Source organism: Taudactylus pleione, unplaced genomic scaffold (genome assembly GCF_031769625.1).
Source record: "Taudactylus pleione unplaced genomic scaffold, aTauple2 ptg000117l, whole genome shotgun sequence".
Taxonomy (NCBI): domain Eukaryota; kingdom Metazoa; phylum Chordata; class Amphibia; order Anura; family Myobatrachidae; genus Taudactylus; species Taudactylus pleione.
Window position 1 is genome coordinate 9,662,920 of NW_028284519.1, and position 26,716 is coordinate 9,689,635.

The window sequence follows — 26,716 nt, forward strand, 5'->3', positions numbered from 1 at the left end:
GAGTGTTTTTGGCTCTGATAGAGCCAAAAGCACTCCGGGCTTGCGGCAGACGAGACCCTACCACAAGGGTCTCGTCGCAAGCCCGATGGTCGTGATGGTCTTGACCATCGCGACCATCTTTTTGGCCGCTCGCATAAGCTGTGGGTGGTCACCCACAACTATGCGAGCGGCCAGGAGGCCGCTCCAATTTTAGTTAGGCCGGCCCTGATTCAGAGCGAGCTCTGGTCAGAGCGTCCGGCTCTGAATCAGGCCCTCAGACTCTCCTGCATAGTAATAACAAAAGATTGTTAGTTATGCGTAAAATATATATTACATTTATGTGAGAACTGGCAATATAGAAATCTTTATCTTTGGAACATATTGATAAATAAGCCCCATAAAATGTTTTCAATAATAGTCAGAAGTTGCCCCCACCATTATTGTTGATCTGCCAAAGGAATTAACCCTGAAATAACTTTCTGCACATTGGGCCTGATTCACTACAGATCGCAATATAGAGTACTAGTGTTCCCTCTAGCTCCGGCGGAGCTAGAGAGGGCATGCCCGTGCGCGCGCCTTCGTCGCGCGCGCGGCCGAGAAGGGGGCGTGGTCATCGGAAAAGGGGGCGTGTCTATAAGACGCGTCCCCTTTTCGTCACTCTTGGGGGCGTGCCCGACACTTACGGACACGCCGGGCAGCCCCCAAGCCCTGCAGACAGGCGTCTATTCTCCGGCGGTGACAGGGTCACCGCATGTTTCTCCACCCGCGGGACACTGCGTCCCGCGGGTGAGAACGGCTCCCGCAGGCTGTGAGGGCAGGGCGTTTTGCCCTCCTCCTGGAGGGCAGGGTGCTTTTTGCCCTCCAGAAGGAGGGCAGGGCGCCGCGCCCCGCCAAAACAGCCTAGCGGGAACGCTAGAGTACGCATGCAGTTCAGTATGATTGTAAGCTAATCTATTGCGATCGAAATTCCGCCGCTGCACTACATAAGGACGCCCACTTTACCTTACATGCACATTTGTAATGGTTAGCAAGACTGCGAAACCATCTGTACAATCGAGTACCATCGGACCCATATGAACAGTTAAGGAAGGTCAGACCTCACTCAGGAATTGCAACTTCAGCGCACGCTATGAGGCCTCAGACTGCGTATGGTATCGCAGTGGCTGATTTATGCACATCCCTGCAACGCCGTTGAAACACACTGGCACGCCTGCATTTGCCCAACCAACCCCCTGTTACCACCCACAAATGGCACTTCCTGTCAATCACTCTGCGATGGGTTGCAGTTCCAATCACAGCAGCTGATTTGTACACATGCACTGCAATGCGTACGCATGCGCGGTAAGAAACAATCAGCCGATTGCATGCGTATTAGCAACTTCGGTCCAAGCTAAATCAGGCCCAATAATACATGTTACTTTACGTAGTTCATTGACATTTCATGAGTTGGCTATAGTATGCAGACTTCTTACTAAACTATTAGGAATAGTTAAGTGCTACTTTGCATGTCATATAGCCACTGCCATTGTTTCTTTGCCATTAGATTGAATATCCAGCACTATCCACATTTAAAGTTATCCATGTACTTTTCCAAGATATCAAAGATTTTAAATATTTTCAAATTGAAATTAGCCATGGTGCACTCTTAATTGCAAAACATGGTTCTCCATCTGACCTGACTGACAGTGAAAGTCGCAATATCTAATGGAATGCGACTACAGCCAAACTCATTAGAATTGTGCCTCAAACATTCTCACCATGATACAATACACCTGTCATGCTCCAGCCCTTGAATAACACTTTCTTACCTCTCTGGTGCCTGTCCAGGCTAGCTCTGAGGTCTGCCCACGCTGCGCATCTCTCCCAGATAGCACAGAGGTCTGCTCACGCTGCACATTGCTCTCGGCTGGTACTGGGGCCTGTCTGTGCTGCTCCTTCCCTCTCCGCTCAATGACCTGTCACTGAGCATGGAGCTAGCTCTCCGCAGCTCCTTGCTCACAGCATGTCTTCCCAGCATGATGCCACACAAGCTGCACTGTTGGAAGAAAAGAAAAAGAAGTCTAACCGCCAGTGCACCCGGACCAGCATTTTTTTTAAAATATAACTTTTATTAATATTAGTAAAAAAATATACTGTATATATTGCTTTGAAAAAAAAACCTTAAGGGAAATGTTTAAAAACTCTATCATATTCTGTGAACGAGATGTAGTTATGAGACCAGCGGCTGCGATGCCGCCGGTCTCAATACCTACACTGAAATCCCGGAAAGGGATTCATGATGGGCATCGAATTACAGATGCCTCTCTTAATCCCAATGCCAGAACGCCGGAGGATGCCACACTGAACAGGGTAAGTCCGGGGCGCCCTTAGTATTAGACTCGGGTGGGGGGGGGGGGTGGCGAGGGTTATGTTTAGGGAGCATAGCGGGGTTAGGGTTATATTTTGGGGGGGAGATTGGTTGTAGGCATCCCTGTGGGGAGGGTTAGGGCTAGGCACCACTGGGGGGGTTTAGGGTTAGGCACTAAGGGGGGAGGGTTAGGTTTAGGCACTAACGGGGAGGGTTAGGGCTAGGCACCACTGGGGGGGTTTAGGGTTAGGCAATAAGGGGGTAGGATTAGGTTTAGGCAGGGCCGGATTACCAATGGGGCGGGTGGTGCTGCAGCTCCAGGCCTCCCATCTAAATAGGCCCACAGCATCTGCTGTGCTGCGACAGAAAGGAAAAATATTTCTCCTTCGCTGCTACAACCAGCCTGCCCTGTCTGAAGCTCCACCCCCTGAGACCCGACCACCCCCACCCTGTCCTCCTTGCCCTGTATACGGCTGTCTGAAGCTCTGCCCCCTGAGACCCCGGCACCCGAATACCCCCACCCCCTCCCGACCGCCGCCCGCAGTCCAGACACTGGACTGTGACATGGACTTGGAGGCGCAGTGAATGGGTTCAATAGCCCTCCCTGCACCGAGTGTCTCAGCTCCGCGCCGCGTGCCATCACAGCTGCCACCCCCACCACCACAACCTTAAGCAGCCCAGCAGTAGGAGGAACTTATGTCCGTGAAGGCAGCCCGCAAAACAGGGTGACCGATCCGGACTCTCTGATGGCAGTGCTGCTGACTGCTGATTGGGATGTCATGTCCAGGTGGCTGCTGCTGATCTGAGCCTCACATGATAAAAAGGTATGCAAACAGTGACTGTATTTTATTGATCAAGTTTTATATATATGTGTGTGTCTGTGTGTGTGTATGTGTAAATGTGTGTGTGTGTATATATATATATATATATATATATATATATATACACACACTAAATAAGCCAGCACCTCTGTCTCAATCCCCTGCTCAGCCCCACCCCCCTCTCTGCTGACCTCCCCCCTCGCGTGGCTCCATTCCGCCGACACCCCATGTCGCAACTCTGTCCCCACCCACTTCATCACGGCTCTGTTCCAACATCACTGCTACCATATTTACCCCAACGGCTGATCCTCTACTAACGCTGTCCCGCCACCCTCGCAGTGGGAGCCGTTGGGACTCCTGCATTGAGGAGACGTGATGGCGTTACACAATTATTATGTAGTATATATGAATATGTGTGTGTGTGTGTGTGTGTGAGTATATATATACATATATCTACTGAAATTCAACATGTCTTAAGTATATTACACTTTTTTTCATTGTTTAAGGGAGTGCCTCCTCTGTTTTGTTCTACCCCTGGGTTTTTTTACACCTTTCATAGGAAGAACATTGGACTATATATATATATATATATATATATATATATATTCCAGTATGTCATACCGTTACATACCGGCACAGTTCGAGCACTATATATATATACACAGTGCTCGAAGTGTGCCGGTATATAACGGTATGACATACCGGCACTTCAAGCACTGAAGTTTCCAGGACTGCACTGTAATGAAAGTACAGGTAGCTGGAGTGCAACTATGTGCAGTGCAGCTGGTGCTTAGCACCGGGGCCGTGACATTAGCAGTACTAATAATGAGTCTGAGTGACTTATTATAGTATGCTGGCCAGTCAGTCACCGCAGGCCTTGACGAAGGAGGTGGTCGGTCGGGGCCACGATCAACGGCACCTGACATAGATTAGACCAAAGATCCGTTCAGAGCCTTTATCTCTGCCCCGCCCCTACAGCTCTTCCCCCTCATTCACGTGTGACATCACTTCTTGCTGCCGTCGCCGCCGCCACATGTGATGCAATGCCTGCAAGCCGGGCTGGGACAGCTGAGCAGGGGCAGGACAGTCGAGCAGGAGAACCACAGAGGCCGCAGCGCCGGTGGAAGCTGTCTGTGTGGAGAAGCAGGAGAGGGGTCCGCCTGGTGCAGCACAGAGACTTCAGCCAGGACTACAAGGAGGAGCCGAAGGATGGAGAGGGGCCGCGGGAGACTAACTGGGAGCAACCACAGCAGGAGGAAAAAAGGTGAGTTTATATATATAGATATATGTATATCCCTGGCCTATCGCTTACTGTACACATACTGCCCTCCCTCCCTGTCCCCCTGTGTGCGCTGTCCTCCCTCCCTGTCCCCCTGTGTGCGCTGTCCTCCCTCCCTGTCCCTCTGTGTGCGCTGTCCTCCCTCCGTGTCCCCCTGTGTGTGCTGTCCTCCCTCCCTGTCCCCCCGTGTGTGCTATCCTCCCTCCCTGACACCTGTGTGCGCTGTCCTCCCTCTGTCCCCCTGTCTGCGCTGTCCCCCTGTCTGCGCTGTCCCCCTGTGTGTGCTGTCCTCCCTCCCTGTCCCCCTGTGTGTGCTGTCCTTCCTCTTTCCCCCTGTCTGCACTGTCCTCCCTCCCTGTCCCCCTGTGTGTGCTATCCTCCCTCCCTGACCCCTGTGTGCGCTGTCCTCCCTCCCTGTCTCCCTGTGTGTGCTGTCGTCCCTCTCTGTCCCCCTGTCTGCGCTGTCCTCCCTCCCTGTCCCCCGTGTGTGCTATCCTCCCTCCCTGACCCCTGTGTCTGCTCTCCTCCCTCTGTCGCCCTGTCTGCGCTGTCCTCCCTCCCTGTCCCCCTGTCTGCGCTGTCCTCCCTCCCTGTCCCCCTGTCTGCACTGTCCTCCCTCCCTGTTCCTCTGTGTGTGCTGTCCTCCCTCCCTGTCAACCTGTGTGTGCTATCCTCCCTCCCTGACCCCTGTGTGCACTGTCCTCCCTCTGTCCCCCTGTCTGCGCTGTCCTCCCTCCCTGTCCCCCTGTGTGTGCTGTCCTCCCTCCCTGTCCCCCTGTCTGCACTGTCCTCCCTCCCTGTCCCCCTGTGCGCTGTCCCCTGTGTGTGCTGTCCTCACTCCCTGTCCCCCTGTCTGCGCTGTCCTCACTCCCTGTCCCCCTGTCTGCGCTGTCCTCCCTCCCTGTCCCCCGTGTGTGCTGTCCTCCCTCCCTGTCCCCCTGTGTGTGCTGTCCTCCCTCCCTGTCCCCCTGTGTGCGCTGTCCCCCGTGTGTGCTGTCCTCCCTCCCTGTTCCCCTGTCTGTGCTGTCCTCCCTCCCTGTCCCCCTGTGTGCGCTGTCCCCTGTGTGTGCTGTCCTCCCTCCCTGTCCCCCTGTGTGTGCTGTCCTCCCTCCCTGTCCCCTGTGTGTGCTGTCCTCCCTCCTTGTCCCCCTGTGTGTGCTGTCCCCCGTGTGTGCTGTCCTCCCTCAATGCTACGATGTGTGCGCACTGTCCTCACTCTCCCCCTGTGTGTACACCATCACCTCTGTGCATCACCACCATGGTATACCCCCCCCCCCAACCCCTGTGTGTGTCACTGGAAAAGTGCAGGGTTAAAGAGAAATAATGTTTATATTTGGTGCACGGGGAAAGTAAGGAAAGGGGAGCAGAGGTGACATGAGACATTAAGGGATTGCTGACATGACCCCATTTTGAGTGACCGCGCCCTTGTGACACATGGCCACATCCATTTTTTTGCATGCAAGCCTATGGCGCTCGCACAGGCTACCCCCTACTTCATAATTCCCACTTCGACCACTGTGTGTGTGTATATATATATATATATATATATATATATATTTATTATTACACACACACACGTCAGGGTTCACACATACCATACCCACCAACATTTTTCAGCAAGAACTTGGTACAAGGGCGTGGTCACAGAATAAAGGGGCATGTCCATGGGGGTCTTGAGGCAGCTGGCGCTGGCGGGGTTCAAACTTGCAGTATAAGTGTTATACTGCAAGTTCTGTTTACAGGCGCAAGCGTCAAGACAGACTGTGGAGAACCACAGAGTAAGAAGTGCCGGCTGTCACTCAACAGTGTTTCAGGAGTCCTGTGTTCAGCAGCGCTGCTTAAGAAATCAGGAGATTGTACCCACCCGGTACAATCGGTACAGTCCCTGTTTGCCGGTACAGACCATTAAAAAACAGTACTGTACCGGCTAAACCGGTAGCGTTGGAGAGTATGACATACAAGTTATAGCACATCTTTTACACACTATAGGCGGGTAGCGACTTTTGTGTGCATTTTTGTGTATCTGCGACAATATAATGTGGCATAATGTGTATCTGGGGCACTGGGATGTAAAATAGAGTGTTTTGGGTGCATTACGATGTGGCATAATGTGTATCAGGGGACACTGTGATGTGGCATAGATAAACTGGGACACTAAAAAGTGGCATATAGTGTTCTGTGGGCACTACAAAGTAGCATTATGTGTAGCGGGGCCAGTACAAAGTGGCATAATGTTTCTCGTGGTGCACTACCATGTGGCATAATGTGTACCTGGGGCACTAAAATGTGCCATAGGGCCTGATTTGATGAGTCGCATGCATAAGTGCATGCAGCAGTATCTATTGGCGGTCACCCATCTGCGACTTTATGCAAATTCCACTAGAAACTCCATTTCCTTGGGTACATCTGTGCAGATAAATGTGCAAGGACTGAGACATCCACTTTTAGTGCCGAGACACGCAGTAATAACGATTGGTGCATCCTTATATGCCACCATTGTTCACACCATCCAATCTTGCTCCAGCCCTATGGCATCTACAGTGTCTCTGTCTGACCATGGCCTCCTATGCCTGACATGCCCACAACACTCCCATAATGCCCACTCAACGAACCATGTCTGCGTGTATTTCTAGCCACCGCCCAGTCACCTCTCAGGAGCGCCCATCACTTTTCCACTACATTTCTGATACCTTGCTTCTCTTTCACAAAAGCGCCATAGTGTATACTCTCTGTAATGCATGCGCCATAGTGTATACTCTCTGTATAATGCATGCACCATAGTGTATACTCTCTGTATAATGCATGCACCATAGTGTATACTCTCTGTAACGCCTGTGCCATAGTGTATACTCTCTGTATAATGCATGCACCATAGTGTATACTCTCTGTATAATGCATGCACCATAGTGTATACTCTCTGGCCCTAAATCATAATATATATATATATATAGATAAAAAGATATGTTTGTGTGTTTGCATGTACAGTATGTATGTGTATATATATATATATATATATAAAATCATCCAAAGACGACGACACAGAACTCTAAGGGCTTCAATGGCAATATCACATACCAAGTGTACTTATTTGAACCATAAAGGTCAACATTTCAGGGCATCTGCCCTTTCGTCAGGACACACATATGGATGCACTGAAACCTTGACCTTTATGGTTCAAATAAGTACACTTGGTATGTGATATTGCCATTGGAGCCCTTGGAGTGTTGTGTCGTCTTCTTTGGATGGTATGGAATCCTTGATATTTAAGCATCAGGGCCAGATGAATTGGATAGTGCAGAGTGCCAGCAGTTTTGGGAAAAAAAATAAATATATATATATATATCGTGGGTCCGGCACTCACAATAAAATATATATACAGCTTGCAGAGGTGCCTTCACTGGTGGAAGACGTAGGCAAATGGGGGTGCGGCACTCTCATTCAAAATAAAGACGCGACAACTATGTCATTAAGGTCATCAACGTTTCAGTACTCTTACGTACTATCTTAGTTATATATAATATATCTTTAATAAATAAACATTTTATTCAGTGCTCAATATTATAGCAGGTGGTGTATACTAAATTGAAGTGGAGGGGAGAGAGTTTGAAATGGTCGACAGTAGGTTGTAGCTATGTCCTACACGGTGCTAGTCATATGCCCTGTGCAAACCAACCCCCCACTACTGAGTCACAGCCCACTGTGCTGGTCACACCCCCTACGGCAGCACACAAAAGGCCCTTCATAAATTTCAGCTCCAGGCCCATGTGGACCTTAATCTGGCACTGGGTTTAGGCACTAACAGGGAGGGTTTGGTTGCAGGGTTGGGAGGGCTAGGGTTAGGCTACAAGAAGTTAGGGTTAGAGGGGAAGGGGGGCGGATAAGTAAAGTTACCCGACCCCTGTTGGGATACCAATCATCGGGATGCCGCTGTCGGTATTCTGACAGGAGGCATTCTGACAGCCGACATAACATACCCATTCCCTGTGAATATACTGTATATAGTGAGACATACTGTACATATGTGAAAAAATATGTGTACAAATGTGTGTAAATATTTGAAAATATTAAATAGCACTATGTTCCACTTTTAATTGTATTATATTCTTTATTTTTAACTTTTGTAGTGGTTAGTACCTGTGTAACTATTTATAAGTAAGAATATCTTAGTTTGGAACGATTTATGTCTGTAAATAATAAAGATCACTAGAGCTTTCCTCTTTAGTTGCTTTTAGAGTAAATTATATTTTCCTACAGTTTTCACCAGTTGTATCAATATATTATTTATAATGTATCAAATTCTCAAAATACAAGTGGTTACTCATGTTACAAAAATGATCTATATTTCTAGCTCCTTCTGACAGATCCTTCTATTTTAATAGTAGCTGCTCTCTAAAAGAAAGGGAGCTTGGTCTCACAGCTTTCGATTCTAGCATCTGCATATATTTCTGAAATCAACAGAATTTCATACAGTCTCAATATAATACTGTATGTTGATCATGAGTATTAGTACCATCTGCTGATTTTTCGGTTAATACTATGTATTCTCCTGGTGTGCTAATGAGAATATCTTATTATACAGATGAATTTGCTTATCAATTAAGCATATATAAGATATGAGTTAAGATATCCTCACCGCAGATTTATCCACCTAGGTTAATATACAGTAATAAGAGCAATACTGTGTTATTAATTATTCAAATATTTGTCAGTATTCAGGCTCATTTCAACATGCACATACGCTCTTATGTGAACAACAATTGTGGTTGTTTATATATGATTAAGGCTGTATTAACTCATACCAGTGTAATCTATATTGATATAAACCATTAATTTTCCAAACTGTGATGGTCAATGTAATTCCAGTTCTTAGAATGCCATTGTTCAATTGTATATTATTACCCCACATTAAGCAGTCATTAGGACAATGCCATTGTAATAAAAATTTTGTTAAGTCTGTACATAAGATTCTTAGGGGTAAATTTACAAAAGTGAGAGTTTTTAGAAGTGAGTTTTAGAAGAGATGTTGCCCATAGCAACCAATCAGATTCTACTTAACATTTGACTAGCACCTTCTAGAAGATAATAGCTAGAATCTGATTGGTTGCTATGGGCAACATGTCTTCTAAAACTCACTTCTAAAAACTCTCACTTTAGTAAATTTACCCCTTTGAATGCATTCAGGTGTTTTCACTAGAAACTTGCAGTTAGATATGGTCACTTCCACTTCATAGATCAAGGTTATCAGTCAAAATCTCTATATCCCTAGGTTATACAAGCTGCACACCAGAGTTCCTTCCTAAACCACAGTATGGGCACAACCATGTTGGGCTCTGTCACCTGATGCTCTTCCTCCACTCAGAGCGCTGCTCCCAGACCAGGTGATCACAGCATCCATCCCTGCTGATCCTCCCCTATGAATTCCATTTCTTGACTGGCCTCTGTTGCCAGTACAACATTGCTTCTTGCTTAAGTTACAGCTTTGTGCTGAGCTCCCAGGAACTCTGTATCTGAATGGTCCCAGTTCGTTAAATCCAGTTCCTACTGTGTATCTGGTAAACAAGTATATCAGCTTGCACACCAGTCTGGTTTTACCATTGAGACTTGTTCAACATCAGTCCCAACCGACCAAGTTAATCGATTAAACAACATTGGACTCATATCAATTAAGCTCTTTATTTCATCAACATCGGACCCAACCGACCAAGTTAATCAATTCAACAACATTGGACTCATATCAATAAAGCTCTTTAATTCATCAACATCGGTCCCAACCAATCAAGTTTATCAATTCATCAACTTCGGACTCATATCAGTTAAGTTTTTCAATTCTTCAACATCTGTTCCAAAACGATCAAGTTCATCAATTCATCAACATCGGATTCAAGTAATCACGTTCTTTAATTCATCAAATATCGGTCTCAAACCAAAATCAATCCAACTCTGAATCCAGAATCACTGGTCCCAATCCGATTCTGCTCATTCCCTCAGTATTTTATATCCAGTCCCATTCCAACCTGCTGTTCAATAAAGGCATTCTATTCCTGTCCTCGCCTTCAGGCCCATCATCCACTGGCATACAGTATCTCTACCTTCTCACATCAATACATGAGGAAGTCCTGGTTCAAGCCACCTAAGTTCCTTCACACCTCTCAAATCTCCTCTACAGCCTCATACTCCTGTTCCAACCCAAACCAACCCCCAGTAGTGACAACACTTACCAGATAGTTCTAATATTAAGCATTCAACTTTAAAAGAAGTAAATGAGTGCTCCCCCCCCAAATATAACCAGCCTAGCGCTTCTGTTCAGTTTGGTATTGGCAAAATTGGGGAGACAAAGAGAGTGAGGCCCTCCAATTTTTACTTTAAACAAATTATGCTTGACCAACCAAAACTAGTGGAACCAGCAGTGTGGGGGTTCCGCCACCCCTAGATCAGTTGACACCAGCACTGGTTTCCCCATGCAAACCCCCCAACTGGGAACAAAACCAGCCCTAATGTCAATAGCACTAGGGCAGGCCCCAGTACCCACCAGGCTACATGCAAAAGCAGCCAGTATTTACCCCATGTGTAAAAAAAATTAAGTATTTACACCCCTTGCATTGCAATATGGTTTGTTCAGGTTCACAGTTGAGAGAGATATCTCACTCTGTTCCCAAGTCTGAATCAGGCCCTCTGACTGTTATGAGGATGAACATATGTGTCCACATACACCTATTCTCAAATCCTGCCAAATAGCCCTATGTAGCTGTAGCATACCACAGACTTTGCTGCACCAAAACACTTATCCCAAGTACCAATAGTAGTACACTATAAGCGAGCTAAGATGTAAAATTGAGGAAAAAGTAGCACAATGAAGGAATAATAGCAAAGGTACACAACACAAGCTGAACAGGCAAAAGACAAAACTGAAACAAGTGACCATGTCATGCATCTTAATGCTTAATATGAAACTTTATATAATTTCCATTGTGACAAAAAAATTAATCCTAAATACATGGGTGTGGTATGTTATGTTGACATTAGATTGTTGACATAGTTGTAATGTCAATGTTGACCATGTGGACATTCATGTAGACAATGATGAAATGTCGACATGTTACAATGTCGACATGTCATCCCTGGTGAACCAGCGGTGACTTACCTAGCTCCTGACAGCTGAAGTGAGTTCAGCGTGGCTTCCAGGTCCCGGCGATCATGTGACTTCTGAGTCAGAGCTGTGATCTTCTGGCATTCCGGTGAGTATTTCTCCCCTAATCCCTACCCCTAACACTAACCCTCCCTCTAGTGTCTCACACTAACCCTAGCCTCCTCCTGGAGCCTAACCCTGCCTCATCCCACAGCCTAACTCTAGCCCTCCTGTCCACAACCTAAATATAAGAAAATTATTATATGAAGGAATGCCAGGTGCTTACCAAAGATGAGGAAAGGCACAAGTCACAAGATGATCATATGGGGTGAGAGGGAGATAATTTTTTTAGAAGAGATTTTAGTTTTGTTGTTGAGGTCTTTATAGATAATGGTAAGAGGAAGAAGAACAGTCTTGCTGCACTCTTTGAAATAGTGAAGGGAATCAGATATCAGGAGGTTGCGTTATTCAAGGCAACAGATGATGAGGTAGTGAGTAAGAGTCTTGGAAACATCTTCAGTAAGAAAATGATATAGTCCGGTAATATTTCTAAGGCAGAAGTCAGATTTGGAAAGACTTGAGGTGAGGAATAAAGCAGAGAGCAGAGAAAGTAGGACAGCAATACAGAAGTCCAGTGGTGTTATTACCTGTGAGGGAGATTTGAGAGGAGGTGGTGACTCTGTTCTTGACATGTTGAGCATAAGGTTGCATTTGGACATCCATGAGGTGAGGAGAGATAGTTGGTTACATATACAAAAGGGGAGGGAGATAGATTGGATTGCACAGGTGTTACTTAAAGCCAAATGAGAAAATGAGTTCTCCAAGAGAATAGATATATAATGAGAAAAGTGGAGAGTCAAGTTCAGAGCCTTGGGGGATCCCAAAAGTTAAGGGGATTGCAGTGAGTGAGATGGAGCAGACAAGTTGGGGGAAATAGGGTTGAGGGGGTAAGTGTAGGATGAAATAATGAGATGATTGCATAGACTTTGGGATACATTTTACTAAAAGTCAATTTTGGTTCCATTTAAAATCAACCAAAATAGAACCAAAATCCCCATAAAATAGACCACACAGTTTCTATTCAAAATAGATAATTTAGTAACAGTCGATTTTTGGTTCCATTCTGATTTCAATGGTGCACTGGTTTCTATTTAAAGTTCTATTTGAAGTTCTAAATGTGTTCTATTCACCCGCAATAGAACTCAAAATCGACCCAAAATCATGCAAAAGCAATCCTATTGGCCAAAACATGTGACATGCACTGTAATACCCACAAACACCTTCATCCCAGGGTAATTTGCATATCCACGATTTTTAAAAAGTAATTGCTATGCCTTTAAATGCCTGATTTATACAGACAAAGTGCCCCACATGCTTCTCTTCCATTTTTTTTCCATCATATTGAGTTTTCAGACAATTCTACATGATTTAAAATCAAATAGAACTGTTTCTCATGGTTCTATTGAAAATGCCGATTTTGTGTCAATTTTAAAATCAACTGTTAGTAAATAACAGCAACATTTTGATGGCAATGGGGAAGTACCGATGGTCTATTTGAAGTTCCATTTGTGTGTAAAGTCAAATTTATGGGGATTTTGAAGGAATTTTTTGAGTCAGTTTTGCCTTTAGTAAATACATAATTGTCAAAATCACCACCAATTCATCTCAAAGTCACCACAAAATAGAATTGGCCTGAAACTAGACCCTTAGTAAATTTACACATTTGTATTTGGTTACTGGAAAGAATATTCTGAAGGTGGACTTCGGACTGTTGGAGAAAGTGAGTTGAGTGTGCAGAATTTGGTATAAGAATTTATAGCATTGCATATTGTTGATCTTGTCTTTGAAGTGTATGGCAAAATCATTGGCTGTGAGGAAAGAAGGGGGAGGAGGTGCAAGAAGGCAAAGAATTGAGTTGAAGGGTGACAGGGTTAGATTCAGTGACGTGCAGTCAGGTGAGGCAGAGCCTTTCCTGTCATACTTAGGTATACTCCACAGTTTTTACTATTGAAATTATAAGAAAAAAATTTAAGAAAATATTATAAATATCTCCTTTGTATTATTCTAATCATTTTATATTCAAAACTCTGGAGTAAAATCTGTATGGCAGGTGAGGCACTGCCTCCCCTGTCTACCTTTTCCACACATCCCTGATCAAAACACACCAAGTTTCCAGTACTATATACTGCTAAACATTTGTATAATGCCCACATGAACCATCGGGTTCATATATGTATGAGTACATCTGGTTCTGATACTAGCCAGTGCCTCCTCAGCCATTTACCTCACCGCACATCATTGGTTAGATGTATCAAGTCATGAAGAGAAATAAAATGGAAATGTTGGTAAAAGCAGCCAATCAGCTTCTACAGTTCAGTCTTTGAAATTGCTAGTAGAATCTGATTGGATGCTTTGTGCAACTAGTCGCTCTCCAAGCCTTGATAAATTCCACCCACAGTAGGTTGCAACAATAGGGGAAGGGACAATATACCCCTTCAGTATATATGTCTCAGTGATACCTATATGTGGAATTAATTAGAAAATATGATATCTGAGATAATGGGAAGAAAATACTAAAGTTATAAAAATATGGTCGTTAGTGTTAAATATTAATGGAATTAAGTCACATTTAATATGGTTGGCCATTCCCAATACCTCACGGTTCATATTACTGTCACCTGAAACTATTAAACATTGACACCTACTGACCTCTCAAAAAATAACATTCATATAATAAAAATGTTTTTTCACATCTTGGATACACAAAGATAATGTAAAAAAATAAAACCTTCTAATATTGTAGAGCATGGCGGCACGTCATGTGAGACAAATTTTGATGCTCAGCTGAAACTTTTAACTTTTACCAAATCATTCGGGAGGCAGATTGAAATCTAGAGAAGGATAAAACAGTCATATAGAGTAATAATAAAATTAACATCTACAGAAATAGCATCTTTGTTAACACTTTCCAAAATGTAAAATATCATAGACAAAGAATGGTTTTATAGTTTTTTGGCAGGGGGTCTTATAATAAATATATCTTAAATCTGACAAAATAACACTTTATGCTGCACTAAGCAAGTTAAACAACGAACCGTTAGCAGACCCACAGAACTTTATAACACAAACATCTGCATTTCAACAAAGAATTCTTTCATAATGGGATCTCATAACAAAGATGGAGCTATGAGACATTATTAGATGTCTACTGTAATCAAATATAAGTATAATATTATGAGAAAAGTTGTATTATTAACTTGATGTCTGCTGTTGAGGAATGGCCAGTTAAAAAGAAACAAACTATTTTAAATTATTAGGATATTAAAATACAAAGATTATCATAACAGAGCTTAGGGTTCATTAAGTCATGGTGACCTGTACGGTGGTAAATTCCTAAAACACACTGTTCAAATACTAAACTACTTTTTCTTTTTCCTAGCAAAACAAAATGTTCCATGACTCCCTTATTCTGTTTAAAATGATATTTTATATCCCTGCTCCCTTTTTATTCTTTTTATTTAGTTTATTTGGAGACCAGTGGGAAGTTAACTTTGCAACGGCAGCTGGGCATGTCAAGTGACATCATTGGCCATTAAGCTTGGTTACAGCCGCCAACAGTGCCAAAGGGCTTGAGCAACGGTCCCCACTTGCAGGTGATCTGTTAAAGCATAGAGTTTAGTACTTGATTGCCATTTAGTTATTGCAGAGTCAAACAGTTATAGCTAGGCCCCTGTTATCATATCTGCTTTAGATAAACAAAGATGGAGAGGCTGAATCTCATTATCAAAATCCCTAAAGCTTGGAGGGGGGTCAACTAAAATTTCCATACCCCCACTTCGAAATTTCCACTTTGAGCACTGCTTGTAAGCTCATTTGGGCAAGGCCATTTCTACCTTCTGTTTCATGGCATGCTATTCATTTATAGAATGATAAATTTAATGTACAGTACTGCATAATATGTTAATGCTTTATAAATAAAGATAATGATCTTAGGGCCTGATTCAGAGCCGCCCGCTAGATGCGACCGCTCGCACGATGTGTATGCAATTAGCACGCCCAGTATTTCTTAGAGAGTGATCACATAGTGTATGCAGACACCCACCAACCTGTTTTAAGATGCCCACTTGTGCACGTCATCTCCAGGAAGTGTATGCAACCATCGGTACATCGGATGCTATCGCAGCGATTGAGGTTGACCATACCCTGCCGCAAGCACTTCAGTGTAAAAACAAGCCAGGTGACGTGTACTATGATGCTGTCTTTTAATTATGCACAAATCTAAAACGCTGTTGAGATGCTCAGGCACCCCTGCGTTTGCACCACCACTCCCCCGTTTTTAATGGCCTGCCCCTGTTACCACCAATAACACACTGAATTCCATGTAAGATTTTTAATATATTTCTGTGCTGGATTATTTTCTTTTGAATGTACTTATGAGTTGGATTGATTGGTTATTGCTAATACATTACTAATTTGTAAAACATTTGTAAACAGAAATAACTGCCATGTGTTTGTGCGGTTGCTCTGTTGATTGCTTAGTTTAGCCAGCCAGCCAGCCTTTGGCCTATGTCGGTGAACAATATTGTGTGAGGTGGTCAAAATTGAGTGGAAATTACTGGAAATGAATATTGAGGTTAATAATACTGTATGAACAACAAAAATTATGTGATTTCAGCTGTTTTTATGATTTTTTAGAAAAAATACAGATCCAAAACCAAACCATGAAAGGGGTGTTTTTCAAAACCAAATCCAGATCCAAAAACTTTGAAGGCGATACAGATCCCAAAACTAAAACTCGGGGGTCGGTGAACATCCCTAGTACATATATGGTATTGTTTATAGAGAAAAAAGAATAGGAAATAATGACAGTTTATAATGACATAAACTCAAATATAATCAAGTACCCCCTCATGCAGTTACTGGTAATTAGGAGGCAAAGAGGATCATTTTCAATTGTAATTGTGTATATATATAATTTTTTTTTAAATAAATATAATTGATTTTTAAACTATATTTCTTCTCCACATTAGTTGAACTGAAAGCCCATTCTGGGAAGCAGTAAGTTACTGCATCAGACTGGTGTGATTATGGTGGCTGAGTGTCACTCAGCTGCCTCAGCGATATTTGTCTGCTTACTTGCTACAGACAATAGAAAAAAAGAAAAAAAAAACAGTAGCAATCTATGTTTAAATGGTGGCTAAGTATATTTTATGCACAGTGCTCCAAATATCCCAGGTTTACCAGGTAAAGATCCCGTACCTACATTGTTTACATAAAGGTGTTCCATGGAATAATATCTATATCAGATATTATTTTTATATTTGATTTTCAGTGTGTTGAGTCAATGATATTTACCCTCTGGCAATTGTATTCCTTAGAATTCTTAAAGGACATAAACTCTGTTCCCTAAACTTCCTCCTGAGTTAATTGTGAACGTCAAATTAACGAACCAAGCAAACAATAGATTTGAAACCACTCAAAGTCCTGTAAAATACAAGTTATTAAATGATTGCCTTTGACAACAATCAGATAATTGAATGCCTGTTCCCCTGCTAAGTGCTGATCCATAAATTATTATGAAATACAGTCCTCCTTTCTGCAAATTTCAAAGCAGATTTAAAAGCATATTGGTGTTTGTGCTGAGGAAGGAATAATGATCTATTATCATGAAAGCAGAGGAGTTACAAGCAACACGTAAATACAGAGCCGTTGGACCATCTGCTTTGCTTTCCTCAACAACCTAACATGATATAAGGAGATGCTTACACTTCTGGCCATCTGCCCTTGCATTATCAATTACAGTTAAATTATGCGTCACGTTACAAGCCTGGCAGATATGGATTGTAGATTATAGCACCTTAAAAATATCGAAGAAAATACATATGTTGCAAGGCAGATGTTTATTTACACATTTGCTGACATTTTTCCTCACTTGTCTTTTTGAAGCTTCCTAGAGACATCAGTTTGGTGTGAATGTGTAGAAAATTAGGTGCAACAGCCTAGCACCGCATGCCTAATATTTTAGATCTTTCTTTCAGTCTCGGCTTAGGATAAGCAGAAACACAGAAAACTGAACAGATTTTAAATTATAAAAAAAAAATAGTTGTGAACACATCTGTCTCCTGCCATTCCAGAACATTTTGTTTATAACACATGTGTGAACAGTAGGGTGAGGAAGACTGTATAGTTTTGTCAGCAGCGTTATGAATAGAAATTCAGTATGAACTATAAGTTGAAGTGTTTATGAAATCTTAGGAAGTGAAAGGCTCTGGATCTAAGGTTGCCCAAATTTTCTCCAGCTTATTACTACACCCCACAGGAATGTGACTCAGTAGCAACAAGGGACTCATTTTATTGTACGAGTTTTCATTTCCCAACCTGTTTGATGGACGAATGCCAGCTGTGCCTGGTGGAATTCTGTTTTTGGCTAATGGTATTTGGCTATCAAGAGAGAAAGAAACACTTTAGAATTGTTTGTTTTTTTCGTGTTTGGGGGTGATGTCTAAACAAGCCTAATTTGCTGCCATATTAAGCAGGGTATTTAAAGCACTCGTGTCACTGGTATAAAAAGTGTGGGTCCATGCTATCATATTCCTGTGAGCACCTGTAAACCATTGAATGATAATAACTAACTCAAATAGGTAACAACCATAAAATATGCACCTAGGGCCTGATTCTGGATGTGGCTGCATCTTTAGCCACAATCAGACCTCCGTCTTATACTAATTAGAGATGTGCGCAGACCCCCGTGTTTTGGTTTTGGTTCTAAATCGTCATGGTTTAGTTTTGGCAAAACCACCGTCAAGTATTGTGGCTTCAGTTTAGCTTTTGGGTTTGGATCTGGATTTCTTTAAAAACTGATAAAAACAGCTATAATCATGTAATTTGTGCCTGTCTTTGTTCCTATAATATTACTAACCTCAATAACATCAATTTCTAGTCATTTCTAGTCAATTTGATCACCTTACAGTTCACAATATTGTTTTCACCAATATTGAACAAAGGCTGCATTGAGCTGGCTGGCTAAACTAAGCGGCAGAGCAGCGGCACAATCACTTGGCAGTTAAAAATACTATAAAACATATAAGAAAAACAATTGTAAGTAAGTACAGCTCACTTCAAGTTCACTTCTAACAAACATACACAAGAGCCTGTTTGCACTGGATTACAGGTGCCAGCTAGTGTCTAACAAATAAACTTACACAGGGACCCATTTATCAGTGTATATTTGCTGCTTAATCCCTGAAAACACCAGTTATTGGGGGTTAACTGTAAATATTAAGTTTCCCCCAGAAGTGTCACAGAGGGATACCTGCAGCGATCCCTCCATATTTGCCGGCATCCACATCCCCTATAGGTTTCTATGGGGGATGTGATGCTGCCATATCTACCAATTTCTGGAATGCAAAGCATTCCAGAGATTGGCCCCCCACAGCTACCACCATCTGAGGATGGCGTTAGCCCATTGTAGCTTATGGGCTACACATCGCGGATTCAGTTGGCAAGGGATTCCCCCGAAAGCCACCCTGGAAATGGGTGCTGTGCATGTGCGGTCGGCAGGACCGCAAATGTGCAGTAGCCCCGCAGCATGGGCTCTTTTCGGTGCCTCTGTCCCTGAGTGTGCTTTATAATACATCCCGACGATGTAACGATGGTGACTAGTATGTAGTATTGTAGCATGAACTACAGCCCACACCCTCTCCATACACACTCTTGTGTAAAATGGCACCTCAAGACACGAGGGAGGTACTTACATGCAATCTAAGACCAACAAGATCTGGTTTTTAGATCCAAGACTTGTGTTGGGACTCAGTTTGACATGGAACTCCAAAGTTCGGGATGATTTCCGTTTTTAGTAAAAACTGTACTGCTCATCTTTAATACTTATACTGCAAATTTTCACAAAACTGAACCCTCCATTTGCAACTTCTTGCATGACCATCTCTGTGCATCTTTAGACACCATCGGTCACACCAACAACACTTGGACCCAGGGCTGCCAAATCCTGGGCCCCGGTACAGTAACTTCCCAGGGCCCCCTCTGGGGGGTGTGTGGCCACAGAATGTGAGGGGCAGGGCTGCACATCTTTGGGGGCGTGTCTAGCATGTGAGAAGCACCCACCCACAGGAGCATGATATAGCTACCAGCAGCTTGGAGTAAAGTATTCACAATTAAGGTGATAGCACAGTTCCATAAACAATGCATTTTTGGCTGGATGTATTTAGATATATAACAATTATAAAACACAAAAATTTGCCTTGCACAGTATCAGATTCCTCAGAGGAGTCTTTGTGAAAGACTCCTCAGATATGCCGTGGATGTAATTTGCAGTTATCGCTATAGTTGTCCCACACAGTACATAGCAGGGATATTTTCACTCAAAATTAAAATATCCTTCTGTTAATGATCACTGCAGTGGTGCAATATATTACAGGCTGAGTCTCCCATATCCAAAATGCTTGGGACCAGAGGTATTTTGGATAACGGAATATTCCGTATTTTAGAATATTTGCATATCATAATGAGATATCCTGGGAATGGGAACCCAATATACACACATACTGCATTTATGTGTTATATACAACTTATACACACAGCCTGCAGGTCATTTTATACAATATATTCAGTAATTTTGTGGTTCAAACAAAGTCTGTGTACAGAAATTTAAATTCATTTATGTTTCATATACACCTTATACACACAGCCTGAAGGTAATTTTATACAATATTTTTAATAATTTGTGCCTTAGACAAAGCTTGTGTACATTGAACCATCAAAAATCAAAGGTTTCATTATCTCAGTCATGCCAAATAAAATCCGTATTTCGGAATATTTGGATATGGGAGACTCAACCTGTATATCTACCAGTTATTTGTATAGCGCACACATATTCTGCAGTATAAATATATATATATTATAAACACCTACATATATAATATGAGATCAGAATTTTAACATTGCTCTTTATGGTGTTTATGGTCTCTTCCTTCTGCCAAGTTATATTTTCATACTGAGACACACATACACAGGCGGCAGCAGCAGCAGCACACTACACGAAGAGGCAGCCATTGACCCAGCACGGGGAAACATAGGAGGCTGCTGGGAGCATGCTGCTAAAATTGGGGGGCTTGCTTTGTTTCTCCTTTTTCTTAGATCAACAGTTTCTGGCTGCAGTTTTGTAGTGGCTGAACCTACTGTGTGTCAATTCTCTGTCAGCCATATGAGCGCATTACATTTTTGCTGTCTATTGGAGAGGGAGACAGGACAGGATTTATTTGCCCGCAGTGCATAGCAGCTGTCATTGGCCACAATTTAATTCAAAGTGATGATGAATAGCACCGGATTCAGTGCAATGTTTGGTCGGACTAAAAGATTTCTTCTCGCACCCCCCCTGGAGGTGCTAGAAGAAATCCAACAAAAGTGCCGGCCACGCGACTGTTTGTCAGCTCAGCGCGGTGCTAACAGCCTCGAAGATAGCACTTTAGTCGGAAAATGTTGGTTCTCGTGACTAAAAACCCTGTTTAAGTCACGAGAAACGGACTTAACAGCTTGCTGATTGAATAGCTCCTGGAGCTACCTCCCGGGGCTATTCAGCTTTGCACTGAATTGAATCTTGGCCATTGGTTGCAGAGCGCATCCCCCAGGACCCCATTATTTTGTGTATATATATATATATCAATACAGTAGGATGGCGGCACTCCAGTCTAGAAATAAAGATTCATTGCAACATTACAAGATTTAAATGTTTCAGCGCTTTATTGTGCCTTTGCCAGGAACAGCAATACTAATCTAATCCAGAGTGCCGCCATCCCACTGTATTTATTTCAGCAGCATTCTGTAAAAGTGGAGGGCACCCAGTAAACAGCAGTTTTATTGAGAGCACCGGACCTTGCATATTTATATTTATATATGTGTGTAATATATATATTTAACACATATATATATTACGCACGTTTAGATATATACTTATTATATAAATATGATATATATGTGTGTGATATATATACATATATATTAGGGGTGTGCACCGGCCACTTTTCGTGTTTTGTGTTTTGGTTTTGGATCTGGATCTTTCTTCGTGTTTTGGATCTGGATTGGTTTTGCCAAAACCACCCTTCCGTGTTTTGGGTTCTGGGTTTTGTGTTTTGGATCTGTATTTTTTTGAAAAAAAGCATAAAAACAGCTAAAATCACAGAATTTGTAGGTTTTTCTGCTCCTATGCTATTATTAACCTCAATAACCTTAATTTCCACTAATTTCCAGTCTATTCTGAATACCTCACACCTCACAATAGTGTTTTTATGTCCAAAAGGTTGCACCGAGGTAGCTGGATGACTATGCTAAGAGATACGAGTGGGCGGCACAAACACGTGACCCATCTAGGCGTGAAACTGCAGTGGCAGACAGGATGGCATTGAAAAACTAGGCCCCAAACTGTACATAATGCAAAGAAAAAAAAGAGGTGCAAGATGGAATTGTCCTTGGGCCCTCCCACCCACCCTTATGTTGTATAAACAGGACATGCACACTTTAACAAACCAATCATTTCAGCGCCAGGGTCTGCCACACAACTGTGGCTGAAATGATTGGTTCGTTTGGGCCCCCACAAAACAAGCTGGCAATTTATCTGTCCCTGCACAAACTGGCTCTACGGAGGCAAGATGTCATCCTCATCCTCCTCATCCACCGATTCCTCACCCTCTTCAGTGTGTACATCCTCATCCTCACAGAGTATTAATTCGTCCCTGCTGGAACCACAGGTCCCTCTGTACGTTCTGGAGGCTGGTCTCCCTGGAAGAGTTGATAATTCATTTTATGAACATCATCTTCTCCACATTTTGTGGAAGCTACCTCCTACGCCTTTCGCTGACAAGGTTCCCGGCTGCACTAAACACTCTTTCGGAGTACACACTGGAGGGGGGGCAACTCAGGTAAAATAGAGCCAGTTTGTACAGGGACCTCCAAATTGCTTCTTTTTCCTGCCAGTACAGGTACGGACTGTCTGACATGCCTACTTGGATGCTGTCACCGATGTAATCCTTTAACAGACAGACGCACGCTTGTCGCTGCTGCTTTGAGGATTCAAGTGCGGCTACAGCCCACACAATTCACAAAGACAGGAAAAAAAAAAGAATATTTTTATTGTTTGTGGAGCACACTTTGAGGGTTACACCACCCTTTAACAGACAGACAAACGCTTGTCGCTGCTGCTTTGAGGATGCAAGTGCGGCTACAGCCCACACAATTCACCAAGACAGAAAAAAGAAGAAGAATATTTTTATTGTTTGTGTAGCACACTTTGAGGGTGTCACCACCCTTTAACAGACAGACGCACGCTTGTCGCTGCTGCTTTAAGGATGCAGGTGCGGCTACAGCCCACACATTTCACAAAGACCGAAAAAAAAAGAACAATATTTTAATTGTTTGTGTAGCACACTTTGAGGGTGTCACCACCCTTTAACAGACAGACGCACGCTTGTCACTGCTGCTTTAAGGATGCAGGTGCGGCTACAGCCCACACAATTCACAAAGACAGAAAAAAAATAGTTTTTTATTTTTTGGAGCACTTTGAGAGTTACACCACCCTTTAACAGACAGACGCACGCTTGTCGCTGCAGCTTTAAGGATGCAGGTGCGGCTACAGCCCACACAATTCACAAAGACAGAAAAAAAAAGAACAATATTTGAATTGTTTGTGTAGCACACTTTGAGGGTGTCACCACCCTTTAACAGACAGACGCACGCTTGTCGCTGCTGCTTTGAGGATGCAGGTGGAATCTAGACGGGATTTGGAACCGAGGACACACTACCTCCATCAATTGTCTAAATCCCACTGCACTAATGTCGGATACCGGACGCACGTCTAACACCAACATAGCAGTCAAGGCCTCAGTTATACGTTTTGCTTCAGGATGACTGCTGTCGTACTTCATCCTCATCGCTAGGGACTGTTGGAGGGTCAATTGTTTAGTAAAAGTAGTGATGTTCCTACTTCCTCTCTGGGATGATGAACAACTCCCAGCAGCAGCAACAGCACTAGGAGGAAGTGGTTCTTGATCTTTCCCTATTTTATTTTTATCGGAGAAAGTTTGGTCCTCCATTTATGTTATGTCGATATATATACGTGCGGCTAAAGCGCACACAAACACAGAAAATATTTTTTTATTTTTGCTGGAGAGTAGTGCACTTTGTGGGTTACACCACCCTTTAAGAAATGAGCCAGCCGGCTCTTTACTTATGGGACACAGGCGCACGCTTGGCGCTGCTCCTTTGTTGATGCACGTGCAGCCACAGTGCACACAAGTCACAAACACAGAAAATATATATTTTTTTGGTTTGGAGTGTACTTTGGGGGTTACAGAACCCTTTAACGGTCAAGCCAGCCGGCCCTTTACTTATGACACAGGCGCACGCTTGGCACTACTTTGTTGATGCACATGCGGCTACTGCGCACACAATTCACAAACACAGAAAATAATTTTTTTTTGGGTTTGGACTGGAGTGTACTTTCGGGGGTTACAGCACCCTTTAACGGTCTAGCCAGCCGGCCCTTTACTTATGACACAGGCGCACGCTTGGCACTACTTTGTTGATGCACGTGCGGCTACTGCACACACAATTCACAAACACAGAAAATAATTTTTTTTTTGGTTTGGACTGGAGTGTACTTTGGGGGTTACAGCACCCTTTAACGGTCAAGCCAGCTGGCCCTTTACTTATGACACAGGCGCACGCTTGGCACTACTTTGTTGATGCACGTGCGGCTACTGCGCACACAATTCACAAACACAGAAAATTATTTTTTTTTTGGTTTGGACTGGACTGTACTTTCGGGGGTTACAGCACCCTTTAACGGTCAAGCCAGCCGGCCCTTTACTTATGACACAGGCGCACACTTGGCACTACTTTGTTGATGCACGTGCGGCTACTGCGCACACAATTCACAAACACAGAAAATAATTTTTTTTTTGGTTTGGACTGGAGTGTACTTTGGGGGTTACAGCACCCTTTAATGGTCAAGCCAGCCTGCCCTTTACTTATGACACAGGCGCACGCTTGGCACTACTTTGTTGATGCACGTGCCGCTACTGCGCACACAATTCACAAACACAGAAAATAATTTTTTTTTTGGTTTGGACTGGAGTGTACTTTCGGGGGTTACAGCACCCTTTAACGGTCAAGCCAGCCGGCCCTTTACTTATGACACAGGCGCACGCTTGGCACTACTTTGTTGATGCACGTGCGGCTACTGCGCACACAAATCACAAACACAGAAAATAATTTTTTTTTTGGTTTGGACTGGAGTGTACTTTGGGGGTTATAGCACCCTTTAATGGTCAAGCCAGCCGGCCCTTTACTTATGACACAGGCGCACGCTTGGCACTACTTTGTTGATGCACATGCGGCTACTGCGCACACAATTCACAAACACAGAAAATAATTTTTTTTTTGGTTTGGACTGGAGTGTACTTTGGGGGTTACAGCACCCTTTAACGGTCAAGCCAGCCGGCCCTTTACTTATGACACAGGCGCACGCTTGGCACTACTTTGTTGATGCACGTGCGGCTACTGCGCACACAATTCACAAACACAGAAAATAATTTTTTTTTTGGTTTGGACTGGAGTGTACTTTCGGGGGTTACAGCACCCTTAACGGTCAAGCCAGCCGGCCCTTTACTTATGACACAGGCGCACGCTTGGCACTACTTTGTTGATGCACGTGCGGCTACTGCGCACACAATTCACAAACACAGAAAATTATTTTTTTTTTGGTTTGGACTGGAGTGTACTTTCGGGGGTTACAGCACCCTTAACGGTCAAGCCAGCCGGTCCTTTACTTATGACACAGGCGCACGCTTGGCACTACTTTGTTGATGCACGTGCGGCTACTGCGCACAAAATTCACAAACACAGAAAATATTTTTTTTTTTGGTTTGGACTGGAGTGTACTTTGGGTGTTACAGCACCCTTTAACGGTCAAGCCAGCCGGCCCTTTGCTTATGACACAGGCGCACGCTTGGCACTACTTTGTTGATGCACATGCGGCTACTGCGCACACAATTCACAAACACAGAAAATAATTTTTTTTTTGGTTTGGACTGGAGTGTACTTTCGGGGGTTACAGCACCCTTAACGGTCAAGCCAGCCGGCCCTTTACTTATGACACAGGCGCACGCTTGGCACTACTTTGTTGATGCACGTGCGGCTACTGCGCACACAATTCACAAACACAGAAAATAATTTTTTTTTTGGTTTGGACTGGAGTGTACTTTCGGGGGTTACAGCACCCTTAACGGTCAAGCCAGCCGGCCCTTTACTTATGACACAGGCGCACGCTTGGCACTACTTTTGTTGATGCACGTGCGGCTACTGCGCACACAATTCACAAACACAGAAAATAATTTTTTTTTGGCACTTGGGGGGAGCACCCCTGATGGACAGAGCACCCCCTGGACAACACTACAGCACCCCTTTAGGACTGAGACACTGCACAGGACTTTGGAGTGGACACAGCCCCTCTGGAGAACTGACTGCACAACACAGTCCAGCCAGCCCCTATGGACTTTGAAGTAGTGGACACAGCCCCTATTAACAGCAGCACAGCACAACGCAGCCAGCCCCTATGGACTTTGAAGTAGTGGACAACAGCAGCACTACACTACACTACACTACACAGCCCTAACTCCCACCCTCCCTCTTCACTGTCCACAGCCGAGTGAGAAAATGGCGCCGACGCGGGTACCTTATATAGGATCCAAAACCTGCGAGACTCGGAAGGCGGGATGATGACGTTTTGCCTCGATTTCAGATCCGAGTCAGGCGGGAAAAGTCGAGCCTGATTCGGATCGGACTCGGATCGGGGGGGCTCGGGGGGGTTCGGATTTCAGAAATCCGAACCCGCTCACCTCTAATATATATATATATATATATATATACATACAGATATATATATTTTATCCATATATAATATATTACACATTTATACTAATTACATAAACATATATTATTTATGTATATGTGATTATATATATCTATATATCTCTCTCTCTCTCTCTCTCTATATATATATATATATATATATATATATATATATTCAACACACATATATCATACATTTAGATATATACTTATTATATAAATATGATATATATATATATATATAT